This window comes from Eurosta solidaginis, chromosome 2 (assembly GCF_040869045.1).
Source record: "Eurosta solidaginis isolate ZX-2024a chromosome 2, ASM4086904v1, whole genome shotgun sequence".
In the NCBI taxonomy this organism is placed as follows: domain Eukaryota; kingdom Metazoa; phylum Arthropoda; class Insecta; order Diptera; family Tephritidae; genus Eurosta; species Eurosta solidaginis.
Genome location: NC_090320.1, coordinates 129,409,231 through 129,423,374, shown reverse-complemented (window position 1 = coordinate 129,423,374; position 14,144 = coordinate 129,409,231). Strand labels below are relative to the sequence as shown.

Genomic DNA, 14,144 nt, shown 5'->3' with positions numbered 1-14,144 from the left:
TTCCATTACTTCGTCATTGTCGTGTATAGTGCCAGCAGCACTTGCTTGCTGCACTTCTGAAAAGCTTTCCCCAGCTTCCAAATCTGTGACTTCCAAGGGTAACTCTGGTGCCCACAAATATCCATGACAAAATCTGCAAAAAAAAGAGAAAAAGCCATTAGTGCATGCATCAATGGGCATCGCAAAAGTGTGACAACTGACGGCGCGGCCGACGCCGCAGTTGGAGCACCCCTTTGCGATGCCGGTAACCTAGAAAACAAAAAAAAAGGAAAACGACACATAAAACCCATCAGCTTTCCTGGATCTCCACCGCATGCACCTGAAAATAAAAGGAATATTAATTAATAATCTACAATAAAAATTCTTTTACAAAAGAATAAATATTAAAACTACCTTACCATTTTTTCCTCCTCAATTGTCCATGCGCCGTACTCCAAGCGCCGTAGTAAAAATAATTGAAAGAAAGGAAAAAAAATCATTCGATTTCTTTACCGCTTCTTTCAATTCATTGGAATTCTACATTCTATACACGGGTGTGTATGAATGTTCATTTGTTTTGTCTTTCGCAGTTGGCAGTTTGTTACCAACGTATGTACATAGGTATGTATGTACCCTTACATACAAGAAAACGAGAAACGGCAGAGTTGCCATGTTACCTAACGCGACCACCAAATGGTCCATTTCACAACGCTCTGTCAAGGTTCAGACACTCACTTTTCCTTTACCCAGGAAGACCACGATCCAAATAAGAAGATCGACCGTATTTGTCAACCATTAAAATTTATTCTACAAATAACACAACTTCACCATCCCATTCATGGATACAAAACAAAAGAAACTCAAATCTTAAAATCTCAATAAAATCAAAATAAGCGTCACCCCGCTAATGCATCCGCTTTCGGTTCAGGGACAACGCAGCCGACGACGAACAGTCCCCGCACCGATACGGCGAAAAGCCCAGATGGCGATTTAAATGGGCAACGAGACCCGCAAAGCAACTTAGTGCCCGCCGGCACACGCGGCACCTAAACGTCCTTTGAAACGGCGGATCATGGGGTGTCCGACGAATCCACAGCTGACCCTCACATCCACGATAGAAGCGCGCGTACCAAGCTGTAGCCCTCCCACGTACACGCACAACAATGGGCTTCCGCTGGGCCCGCAGCACTTCCGGATCCATGGCCAGCAGCACCCTTTTCACCTCGTGCGCCAAAGGCTCATCCGGCACATGGCATTCGTAGGAACCCTTCCGTCGCTCCATATAGCGGATATCCGCAATCAACTGATTGGGTTTCGCATCCCCACACTTCAAATTGATCACAATTTGTTGCATTATGAAACTGAAAAAGGAAAAGAGAAAACTAAGTAAAAAAAAAAAAATTACTAAAAATCCGTTAGGAATTTGCCTTACTTACGTTTTACCAGCCTGAAAATCCGTTTGCAAATAACAAAGTGGTGGGGCTAATTTATCCACCACAATCCTACATTAATGTATCCTGGAAAATTCCTGGATGGCAACTCGCAACATAACAACGGCAGCCTCATTAGTGCTGTCAAACTAAGGGCGCATACCGATAAATAGACAAAATCAGTACCGAAAACCGCAAAACATCACAATCGGGACTGACGTGTTTTTCTATTCTCTGCTCATGTTGGCATCTAAAGCAGTACACAACAAAGGAATTCAAAAACAGGAAAACAAAACAAAAACAAGCCTCTCCTTGCACAAAAAATTTAACATTTTTTTTTACAAAGAAATTTTTTTTGTTGTTTTTTTTTTTACCCTTTCCGTTTTTTGGGCACTGTTTTCTGGCTGGGGGCAGGACTTGTTGTTTTTCAACAACAAACATCACAAACAGTCATTATAAGGGCTCGGTACAAAAGCAATCCGAGTCCCGAAATAAAAGAGTCCCGACACGACAAAATCCCGAAATTGGAAAAAGTCAACTGTTTCTACCGGCTTAGTGTGCTACTGCCCCAGTGACCTAGTTTCTTTTTTCAAGGGCAAGCAAATACATATATGTATATATATACTCGCACACCACAAATTCACCATACCAGCTGTCAGCTAACCAAGAAATACACGACAGGGTTGCATGCAATCCCAGAATGGTACGTGCAGATAGAACGCGTCGTGGAGAACGCATAGCCAATCTGCGGAGATACCGTAACGAAACGCACTCATTGAGTATGCTAAATGATTATCCGGAACCTTCGTCTCCATTTAAGAGTTTGGAAAATAGGTTATATTTGGAAATTAGCGGTTCACCTGGACCACTTCCATGAAGACTTAAAAGGACAAGAGCTTTCCAAAATTTCTGCATATACGAGTGAATACTCCTTGTTTAGCAGGAGCGCAAAAAGGTTGGACTCTTCTGTCCAAGTTAAGGTCCAAAAATATAGAGTTCTAAGGCAATAAGTCATTTTCTTATTTTTTTTTTGTCAGTTCATTGCGGCTGCTGCGTAGAGTATCGCCCTATCACAAAATATTTTTCAAAAAAAATTCCCATTGCAGGAGTAGCACACAAAAGTCCTATCTCAGAACTGGGTTTAGGAACGCCGTATCTCAGAATGCTTTTCATTAACTTAACTCCTCTTATGTCAAAAATGCATTGAACTTATGCTGAGATAGGAAGTTTTCGAAACAAATTCTTAGATTGTGTATTTTCGTATAAAATTCTAACGTACGGCATTCTTCAAACAATTTCGGAAAGACTGACAAAACCAATATGACTTTATCAATTCACGAAATATTTAGTGGAAAAATTAATTATTTCCCCCAAAACCTTTGACATTTACAAATTTATTATCACTACTAATATACTACCTGGTCATTCGGCCCATTAAATTTTTAACTAACAAAGATAATTGTCTACTATTATTTCACTGAAGGGGATTGAATTATTCCCCGTTTCCCTACTTCGTACAAGTAACCCGTCCAGATTGCTCATCGAAGAACAAACCTCTAATAATTGAATTAAACTTACCCTCTCTTTGTTCATTGACTGATAGCTGCGCTTCGTGAATGGATGTGTAACTCGTTACAGTGCACCACCAGATGAATTGGGTACTTCCCGATTCATGATCTCATCAATTTTCATTGGTTTCCTAACGTCCGCAAGGAATTGTGAAGGCACCTAAGTGTCGCGTATTTTGCAAGGAAGCTAATGACACCTAATTTTATTGGAAAGGAAATATGAAGTTTTCCATCGCACAGATTCATTTATGCGAATACGTTTATATCGTCTATGAAAGCTCAAACCACATATAAAACGTTTTCCACGGGCCTTAATACCAAAAAGTGGAAATAATACCATAGCCCGGTAGTAAGCCGACCGTCTTGGAGGCGATTTGATATAATCACTTCAAAAACTCAAAGAATACAACAACCAGAACAGATGGTCGGAACTTTCACCGACGATATCTATTTTAGACTACAAATTATACTAACCGTAAGCTATTGTGCTTGACCTTGACATACGTCTACGTGAATCATTCCACATGCGTGAAATATCCTCTGTTTGCGATTCACTGACACGACCTTTTTTAGTCGTACCATCTTTCTGTTGCTGTGTTGCAGATAATTCGGTCGACAAACGTTTACGATTAGCTAAAACTGCGTTATTAAAATTGATGTGGTTCCCTGGACGTGCGTTCACGCTTCAAAAAGTCCGTATCTAAATACTGTGACAGTGCTTTACGCTTTACATGCCGCGCCTCAATATTCATTCCGTGCTTCAGCATTTTTACGTTTACCCCATGTTGTATGACCTGTTTTGTGAAATTTAGAATACTCTCGGTCAGGCCTACATTCAAGTTCTCTGTACGCTCAAATTCCAAACCAATCAACCACATCGCACAAGAGTTGGATGAACTTATGGGTGCACTACCACCACCACTTGATTGATTTTTATCATCATCATTGGCGCTGTTGTGTGTGCCGACAACAGCTGGTTTCTTATAATCAAAACATGTAGGATTTACATGTGCCAATGCAATGTGTTAATTACGTTTTAAATTACCAACCCACAAACGTATTTTTGACTCCACTAAGCCGCACCATTCGAGCTGGTCGTCGCCATTTTGCTATGTAACTAAAAGTATAATAGAGTGACGATATTTGTAAAAGAAACTAGGGGCTTCAAATAGTCGATCCCATGTCGCACGTCCGAGTATAATCTCATCAGTTGTAATCATACCTCGATTAAATTCATTAGGTATTACTTTCTTCGTTGATTCCGACACGTTGAAAGTGGTGGTTTGTTGAAGATATGCCGGTGTTATAATTGGCATAAGATGATCACGATCCGAGGCAGTAACGCGTGGATCCCAAACCGGAAACTTTAAATTGACATTGTCTGGATGCTTCAGCAGCACCGGATTTGGCCACTTCCAACGCGAGAATACCCAAAGGAAATTATGCCCTAAAGTGGAGGCTATTGCATTTGGATACACTTGGTATGTGCGCGCTACCAACATAACCCACGTTACACCACCAAAGTAACCCAAACAATTAGAGTAAATGCCATGTTCTTTTTCCATAGTGTATGTCTTTATAACATTGAAAAGATAGAAATATTAGATTAATAGTCAGCTAAAAAAAAAAAAAAAATTTTAATTTTTGAACATCACTCACGGTCGCTAAAAACTATGAAAGGCTATCAGCATATTTATAAATACGATTTATTATGATGAAGTCGGTCATTATGCACATATGAGAGAAATATTAAATTTTCAAGCTGTATCTTGACAACCCGTTGTAACTTAGTCTTGCTTTTTTGCATATTAGTCGAAGTCTAATAGCAGAACAATTCTACAAAGGATAATTTACCCCATATGGAGCTAAAGGCATTTTAGCGCTCATATGACCAATTCTAGAGGCCTATAACGCCTCTCCTAATCACAAGCATCAATCACTTTACAGCGCTATAGAATTTCTTTTATATACGATTGTACCTACACATTAGAATCTAGCGTGTGATTTGCATTTTAGGACACATTTAATCCCAATTTAGCTTCTGCTTCCTTTAAGGCCTTCATATTACGCTCACGTGTCTCTTCATCATCGTTTAGACGTTGAGCAGAGTGTACACGCAGCTCAAAGGCAAAACGAAACGCTGATGGGTACAATTCACATCTATAAACATTTTCACCAATGTGCAGACGCATATGTCTAATACGATCATTACTTTGAGCAAAAGCGCGCTCGCAATAGTTGCACTTATAGGGTTTTTCTCCGGTATGGGTACGTATATGACGCTGATCATCCGCTCGCACAAAGCTTAATTCACAATATTTGCATTTAAATAGTCTTTCACCATGATGCAGTTTCTGTCGCCGCAATTCTCTCGATTTGGCAAAGCTGGCACCACATACATCGCAACCGTGTGATTTGTCTGGCTTGGCTTCACCCATTCTCTGGTGACGTTTAAGATGTTGAGCCAGGTTGCGTTCCGGAACGAATGTTGTCCCACAGTGAGAACACAAGTACGGTCGCAGGCCTGTATGTACACCTATATGATCACTCAACGCATTCGAATCTTCAAAACCTTTTTTACAAAATTTGCATTTTATGCTATGCAAATTCCTTTTGAACTGTTTCGTTGGAAGTATGCAAACGCATTTTATACCGCATTAATGTAAACCGTGTGCTGAACGTCACGTTACATAGGTCACAAGTTGGTCTTGAAATGGCTTTATTGTGCCTACGCCTCATATGTCTCGCTAATGCAAATTTGTTACTGAGCGTTTTTCATACACAAACGACAAACAATGTTTCGTGACTGCTCATTCGTTTTCTTATGGCACATATGGGCCGGAGAAGCCATGCTGACCTGCTTTTCATAAGTTTCTACTGTCAATTCTTCGTCTCTTACAGTGGCCGCGGATTGTAACGTTTCATAATCACTATATTCAATTGTGGGCTCATTCAAGAATTGTTCATTTTTAAGGAATTCGCTGGGATCAATTTGCGAATCTTCACAATGTTCCATTACTTCGTCATTGCCGTGTATAGTGCCAGCAGCACTTGCTTGCTGCACTTCTGAAAAGCTTTCCCCAGCTTCCAAATCTGTGACTTCCAAGCGTAACTCTGGTGCCCACAAATATCCATGACAAAATCTGCAAAAAAAAGAGAAAAAGCCATTAGTGCATGCATCAATGGGCATCGCAAAAGTGTGACAACTGACGGCGCGGCCGACGCCGCAGTTGGAGCACCCCTTTGCGATGCCGGTAACCTAGAAAACAAAAAAAAAGGAAAACGACACATAAAACCCATCAGCTTTCCTGGATCTCCACCGCATGCACCTGAACAAAAGAATAAATATTAAAACTACCTTACCATTTTTTCCTCCTCAATTGTCCATGCGCCGTACTCCAAGCGCCGTAGTAAAAATAATTGAAAGAACGGAAAAAAAATTATTCGATTTCTTTACCGCTTCTTTCAATTCATTGGAATTCTACATTCTATACACGGGTGTGTATGAATGTTCATTTGTTTTGTCTTTCGCCGTTGGCAGTTTGTTACCAACGTATGTACATAGGTATGTATGTACCCTTACATACAAGAAAACGAGAAACGGCAGAGTTGCCATGTTACCTAACGCGACCACCAAATGGTCCATTTCACAACGCTCTGTCAAGGTTCAGACACTCACTTTTCCTTTACCCAGGAAGACCACGATCCAAATAAGAAGATCGACCGTATTTGTCAACCATTAAAATTTATTCTACAAATAACACAACTTCACCATCCCATTCATGGATACAAAACAAAAGAAACTCAAATCTTAAAATCTCAATAAAATCAAAATAAGCGTCACCCCGCTAATGCATCCGCTTTCGGTGCAGGGACAACGCAGCCGACGACGAACAGTCCCCGCACCGATACGGCGAAAAGCCCAGATGGCGATTTAAATGGGCAACGAGACCCGCAAAGCAACTTAGTGCCCGCCGGCACACGCGGCACCTAAACGGCCTTTGAAACGGCGGATCATGGGGTGTCCGACGAATCCACAGCTGACCCTCACACCCACGATAGAAGCGCGCGTACCAAGCTGTAGCCCTCCCACGTACACGCACAACAATGGGCTTCCGCTGGGCCCGCAGCACTTCCGGATCCATGGCCAGCAGCACCCTTTTCACCTCGTGCGCCAAAGGCTCATCCGGCACATGGCATTCGTAGGAACCCTTCCGTCGCTCCATATAGCGGATATCCGCAATCAACTGATTGGGTTTCGCATCCCCACACTTCAAATTGATCAGAATTTGTTGCATTATGAAACTGAAAAAGGAAAAGAGAAAACTAAGTAAAAAAAAAAAAATTACTAAAAATCCGTTAGGAATTTGCCTTACTTACGTTTTACCAGCCTGAAAATCCGTTTGCAAATAACAAAGTGGTGGGGCTAATTTATCCACCACAATCCTACATTAATGTATCCTGGAAAATTCCTGGATGGCAACTCGCAACATAACAACGGCAGCCTCATTAGTGCTGTCAAACTAAGGGCGCATACCGATAAATAGACAAAATCAGTACCGAAAACCGCAAAACATCACAATCGGGACTGACGTGTTTTTCTATTCTCTGCTCATGTGGGCATCTAAAGCAGTACACAACAAAGGAATTCAAAAACAGGAAAACAAAACAAAAACAAGCCTCTCCTTGCACAAAAAATTTAACATTTTTTTTTACAAAGAAATTTTTTTTGTTGTTTTTTTTATTACCCTTTCCGTTTTTTGGGCACTGTTTTCTGGCTGGGGGCAGGACTTGTTGTTTTTCAACAACAAACATCACAAACAGTCATTATAAGGGCTCGGTACAAAAGCAATCCGAGTCCGGAAATAAAAGAGTCCCGACACGACAAAATCCCGAAATTGGAAAAAGTCAACTGTTTCTACCGGCTTAGTGTGCTACTGCCCCAGTGACCTAGTTTTTTTTTTCAAGGGCAAGCAAATACATATATGTATATATATACTCGCACACCACAAATTCACCATACCAGCTGTCAGCTAACCAAGAAATACACGACAGGGTTGCATGCAATCCCAGAATGGTACGTGCAGATAGAACGCGTCGTGGAGAACGCATCGCCAATCTGCATGCAAGCACCGGCAGTTGGTACACTTTCGAATTTAATTACGATTTGCGCTATTCGTCATGAGCTGTCGCACAAAATTAAATCCATACCTTCGTCGGCCCCTACGCTTCGTTTTAAACTCGCTTTATTCATTCAGTTTAACATACGTTTTGTAATAAAACACCTCCGCTTCATCCAACCAACCTCACGGCCGCTCGCCCCGGCACATCTATAAAATGCCACAGTTGCCTTGAAAGCGATACGGCAAGTTAGACGCTGGAACGGAGACCTCGGCCTCTTCGATCAGCCCAGAAAAACCTCAAATCCTCGAGTCTGGAACGGATACCTCTGCCTCTTCGTCCAGCCAAAAAAAAAAAACAAAGCGCAAGTCTGGAACGGAGACCTCGGCCTCTCCATCCGGAACAAACAAACAAAAAACAAAGAATAACAAAAAATATGGTGCCATTCTGGAACGGAGACCTCGGCCTCTTCGTCCAGCCTTACTGGCCATCGATTATACATATATCACGTTATGAACTTCTATATATTAGAATTACGTATAAACCAATGGCAAGAAATATTCACTTCTAACTGTTCATAACCGCTAATTTTTTCATCTTAGCTCAAGTGGCATGCTAAGCAAGTCGGAAAGGATTCCCGGCCATTTTGCGTCGCAGACGAACTCTTCATTTAGATTAAGTTTAGTGTGTAAGTCTTATATTCATTTTTCTCGTTTCAGCGGAGGTCATTGGCGGAAAACGATGTTGCGTATCGCAAGGGGGGCCGGCATGTTTAGGCAGGATGCCTAACTTTTCCGCATCTGATTGCGATCCCCCCAATGCAACTCTGCAAATCGATACTCGATACTCGACTTAATTTTTAATCACCCACACCATCACCCTCATGCATGTGAATGCATGTACATGATCGTGTATGTGTGCTTTTTGTCAGCACTCATGCATATGCATGTCGGGGTTGATGTGTGGGTGCCTTTCCCCTCCAAAACGGAGGATTTTGCGGGTCAACGGTTGTAGCTTGCTATACAACCGGCCTCTTGGATTTCAACAGCCGTACAGCTCACATCTGCCGCCAGCGATCTCTGCTGTAATTGTTTGCGTTTATTCAGGTAATATTGTACCCTTTGCTATTTTTACATTTACGCAATAAATCATACCTATTATAACGAGAAATCTCGTATTCTCTTATTTTATTCCAACCCGCTTATTCCCACTGAGATCGACCCCGGTGCGCCCACCTACCTCCAGGAGCACACGCACCCCGGCCGAACACTTCGAAATGGATCTATCTGCGCAGCTATGGCAAGTTGTCTGAAACATTTTCTACTTACTATTCCAACAACAAAATATAATTTTTCAACTTTAGAAAAATTAAAAAATAACAATAATTATCATTAGAAAAAAATTATTGTTCTGGCCTTGAGCTCGAATCGAACCTTGAATCATTTATCAATAGGCCGATAAAAACAAAAACAATTGTTAATAAACCACGAGCACTTGGGAATGTCAAACAAAGTAATTGACAATAAACAAATCCAGCATTATCAGTGATTTGCAACAGATGGCGCAACACTGAATATATATAGTTGGTAAGAAGGAATAGATGTAGCAATTTGTCAGTTAAACAAACCACCGCTGTATAGCTAAATGGTTAGCGCAGCGTACCCAAAGCGTACTGATGATGAAGGCTTAGCACCCTTCGAAATGGATCTATCTGCGCAGCTATGACAGGTTGTCTGAAAAATTTTCTACTTACTATTCCAACAACAAAATACAATTTTTCAAATTTAGAAAAATTAAAAAATTCCAATAATTATCATTAGAAAAAAAATATTGTTCTGGCCTTGAGCTCGAATCGAACCTTGAATCATTTATCAATAGGCCGATAAAAACAAAAACAATTGTTAACAACTCAATTTAGCTTACACAATAGTAATTTGATAGCTGGTTGGCTCATCTCTACAGCAACAACATACCTTTGTTCAGACTGTGAAAATGTGCGTGTTCGTATTAGGCGCTTGGAATGGAATGAAAACATAAAACTTCGAAATTTTTGTGTGTTGTAAGAAAATGTGTTCAATGTTTTGATTTCAGTTTGAGTTTGCCATCTTCTTTTGACAATCCCTACTCCAGTAAAATGCAAAAAATAAAATCTGCTTACATACCAAATTTCATTAAGATACCTAAAAATTTACTCAAGCTATCGTGTTACGGACGGGCATGGCTAATAGAATTTCTTTTTTCGCCCAGAATTCTATATCTATCACGATTAGCTTATGCCGTTGCGAAGTACCGTTATGTGAACAAAATTAATATACTCTGTGAGCTCTGCTCAGCTGAGTATAAAAAAATTAACAGCAACAACCTTTGGGATGTTTGTCGTCATCACCCGGCGGCGACGATAGAAATAAATCTATCTTCGCAAAATGCCATCGCGTAAACTCCGCTCTTCGCTTTCATTGTGTGCACCTTCATGTAATTACGGGGATTCAATTTTTGACAAGGCGAAGTTCGTCGCGTCCGGTTCCATGGATAGATATTATATTTATCGGAATTGCTTCTCTTGCTTTCCCTTCGAGCTTCGATTTAACAAATGAAATAAAAGTTGGTATAAGATGTGGATTTGTAAAGCCTTCTACTAGTTCAATTTTATCTATGAAGGACTCTAGCGCTAATGGGTCACCGTTATAGTTTATGACGAGCATCACAATGATATTAGCCTCTCGACGTAATATGCGAACATCACAGGGCGATATCATTATCACAACATCAATAATAATTGAGTGTTGCATATCAACATGTTTGTTGTATTGTATCGAACATTGGTTCGAACAGTTCGACACGACCAATGCCCAGTGCAACAACATAAAAATATACTTAGCGTCGATGTGCTCTGACGAACCAACAGAGTTAAATGCTTGAGAGCGGGCAAGCGTAACTTAAAAGCCCAGGTAAGGCAATCACCAACACACCCACTTGATATTGTGCAATTGTAGGTACACATATAGGTATATATATGTAGATTGGAATTAGTGAGCATGCACTAATACTTGGAAAACCCGCACACGCGCATAACGAAGGTGGCGCTCAACTAGTGGAACAGAGAACTACTAGATGATGTTAAGGCACAAATCATACATACATACCATGCAGAAAATCTAATCATGCAAACTATCGCACAACCAGTATGAATGCTATGCCAAACTAGTCTTCATCTGTGCCTTTTTTTTTCTTTGTTCTTTTTTTTCCAAGAAACTGGTAGATTTTTTTTGCTGTAGTCGAGGTAGAGTAGATTTCGATCATATAAAAACAGTCCCAAACCGGATCGGATTACGAAGAACAATCTCTGTCCTTATTTAAGGTGAAATAGCCTAGCTACGCCAGGGAAAAAGGGCGAAGCACCCGACAGAAAAAGTACCAAGTTCGAACGCTAAGAGGAGGATATGGGGAAATATAAAATTTTAGCTTTAGTTGTTTGCTAGTCAACGATCGACAGTTACGTAGATGATTTATATATGAGCCGTTTATTTTGAAAGTGGCATAAGTCATTTCCAACTCATGGTCTTAAATGCATTGTTATTTTTGAACGAATGCATATATAGATGGTTCTACAATTATAAAATAATAATAAGAATTGCATCTTTTGGATATTGGACTCTAAAAAACTGGAGGCGAGGAGAGATACAAACAAATTACCACTGAACCGAAACGACATGAAATGACTTATGCCACTTTCAAAATAAACGGCTCATATGGTTGACGCAATATCAATCATTTTTTTTTGGACCAGTACGAATTTATGCTGGTATATTCCTGTTTTTTTTTTTGTTAAGCAAATTTGAATGGCGTGATCTATAACGTTATTTCTCATCACTCGATACGAGTAAGGAAGTCATTGTCTGATCTGACTGTACAAAGGTATATCAAGTAGAAAAGAAAAAACAATGTCTAACGGGAAGATCAGGCGATTATGCTGTTCGACCTATACCTATGGAGAGAAGAAATGGAAAACTCCCGGTAGAAGCAAATGCTTTGAAGGCGTAGGCCAAAGATTAACAAGTTCAGTTTATGAGGAGACATCGGAAAGACCAGCACGGCTGGCAATAATTAACTCGTCGGACCCAAACCCGCGTGCGTTGGGACTAAAATCCCCGTGTGTAAAAACATGAAAAGCCCAAGTCGGGGCAATAGTGAAAAGTTTTCGAAGTGTTTTTTTTTTATTAAATATAAATTAAATATGTGTAACTATTACTGCATTCATTTGTGCAGAGAATAATTTATCGTGAAAACTTTTTGAATAGGGCCAAAAGTAGTTTAAAACCAGAGGACTCTTTTTTTTTTTTAAGTGATGTGAACATTTGGAGCATCGCGAAGTCGAGCCGTCTTGAATAGAACAATCTTCTTCAAAGATATGTATGTTCGTGTGAAGCCATGCAAAAATTAAAACAATTAAAATACCGGCTAAGACTGGAGTTACGAATGCAATATATACATCTGTGCATACATAAAATTGTTCGCAAAGCAATGCCTACGTGCGTAGACGTCTACATTATTTAGTATATTCAGTTGGACGTGATGTGGAGACTCATCCTCCCAAAACATTCTTTGAATATTCGTTTGGGTCTTAAAATATTCCCTAACTTCACAAAAATGTCATAAAATATCGATCTTGTTTGAATACGATCCTGATTGGTAATCGTATTACTCTTATATCCGATCCTCGGAGTTTAGAAAGCAACAAAAACCAACTGAAAAGTAACTTTTTGAAAAGTGTTGAAAGAAAAAAAAACTTTGAAACACGAAATGACAAGCAAAAATTTTAATAAATTACCCAACAAACTTGTATACAATCTACTTTCTTAAACCGAGAAGAAAGGTGAAAAGTGTGTTAGAATGATGCCAATGTGCCCAACTAATAAGAAAGAAAATCTGAAAAGAAATCATCACGCGGGTGAAGAAGTAGCTGTAACCTTAGTCCATACTCAGACGTCGAAATTTCCCAACATACGTAGAGACGGTCGACATAATGGCAAAGCAAATATTCCTCACAAAATTATTTTTAAGTCAAGTGTAGATGATCCTATTGAGTATATTTTCTTGGAAGTTGGGAACGGGTTTAATAAATGCTTAATTATATTTGTATACAACCCCAATAACACATTTAAGCTAGATAATTTATTTTCGCAATTGGCCCAATTTTCGCACATGTATGAGATTATATTACTTTGTGGAGATTTCAACACGGATATACTCAACAATGACTCATGATGTCTAAAATTAACGGATGACTTGAACTCCATAGGACTAGATGTCGTTAACAAATATCCCACGCGATTTTCACCCAATTGTAAACCTAGTTTGCTAGTTTTGATGTGCACATCCAACAGTTCCCAAGTGCTCCATTAGGACCAATTCTCCCTGGCCGGATTATCTGACCATGACATGTTGTTTATTTCATATAATATAGCCCTAAGTTGCACAAAGAACACAGTTCTACTACAGGGATTTTAAAGCAGTAAATCTTTCTGAGCTTGCATATGAGGTTAGTGTTTTGCATTGGAACGGTGTGTGGATCCTTCCTGATATTACTCGAAAACTTAATTTTTTTGTATCGCCAGTACTTTATTTGTTTGATAAATATGTTCCACTAAAGGAAGTCAAAACTGAAAGCAGGAAACAGCCATGGTTCACGAATCAAGTGTTGTCGGCTATTAGAGCACGCAATAAGTTATATAGTTGCTAATTAAGAATTCTAAAAGAGACTTTTATAAAACGAAGCTTGATACTGATTTGCCGGTTAAAAATATGTGGCAAAATTTAAGATCCCTAGGTATCGGGTCAAAAATTAATTCAGGATGCGATTTAAATCCAGATGATATGAACAATTTCTTTCTACAGTCATGCAAAACAAATAATTACGTGAACTTCAAGATTGGTGAAAGTTTACTTCATACACCAGAAAATGAATTTCAGTTCAATGCAGTAACAGAGGTCGTTGTCATGAGAAGTATGTTTGCAATTAAATCGAATGCAGTTGGTGAGGATGGTG

The 14,144-nt window shown here is 39.7% G+C and overlaps 1 protein-coding gene and 1 pseudogene across 5 annotated transcripts in view; both read right to left on the bottom strand.

Moving 5' to 3' along the window:
* SCAR (wiskott-Aldrich syndrome protein family member 3 SCAR) overlaps positions 1–14,144 on the bottom strand; it is a 429,470-nt gene that overhangs the window by 78,782 nt on the left and 336,544 nt on the right. The gene's annotated exons all lie outside the window — the stretch shown is intronic.
* LOC137240229 (poly(A) polymerase gamma-like) lies at positions 283–4,992 on the bottom strand (annotated as a pseudogene).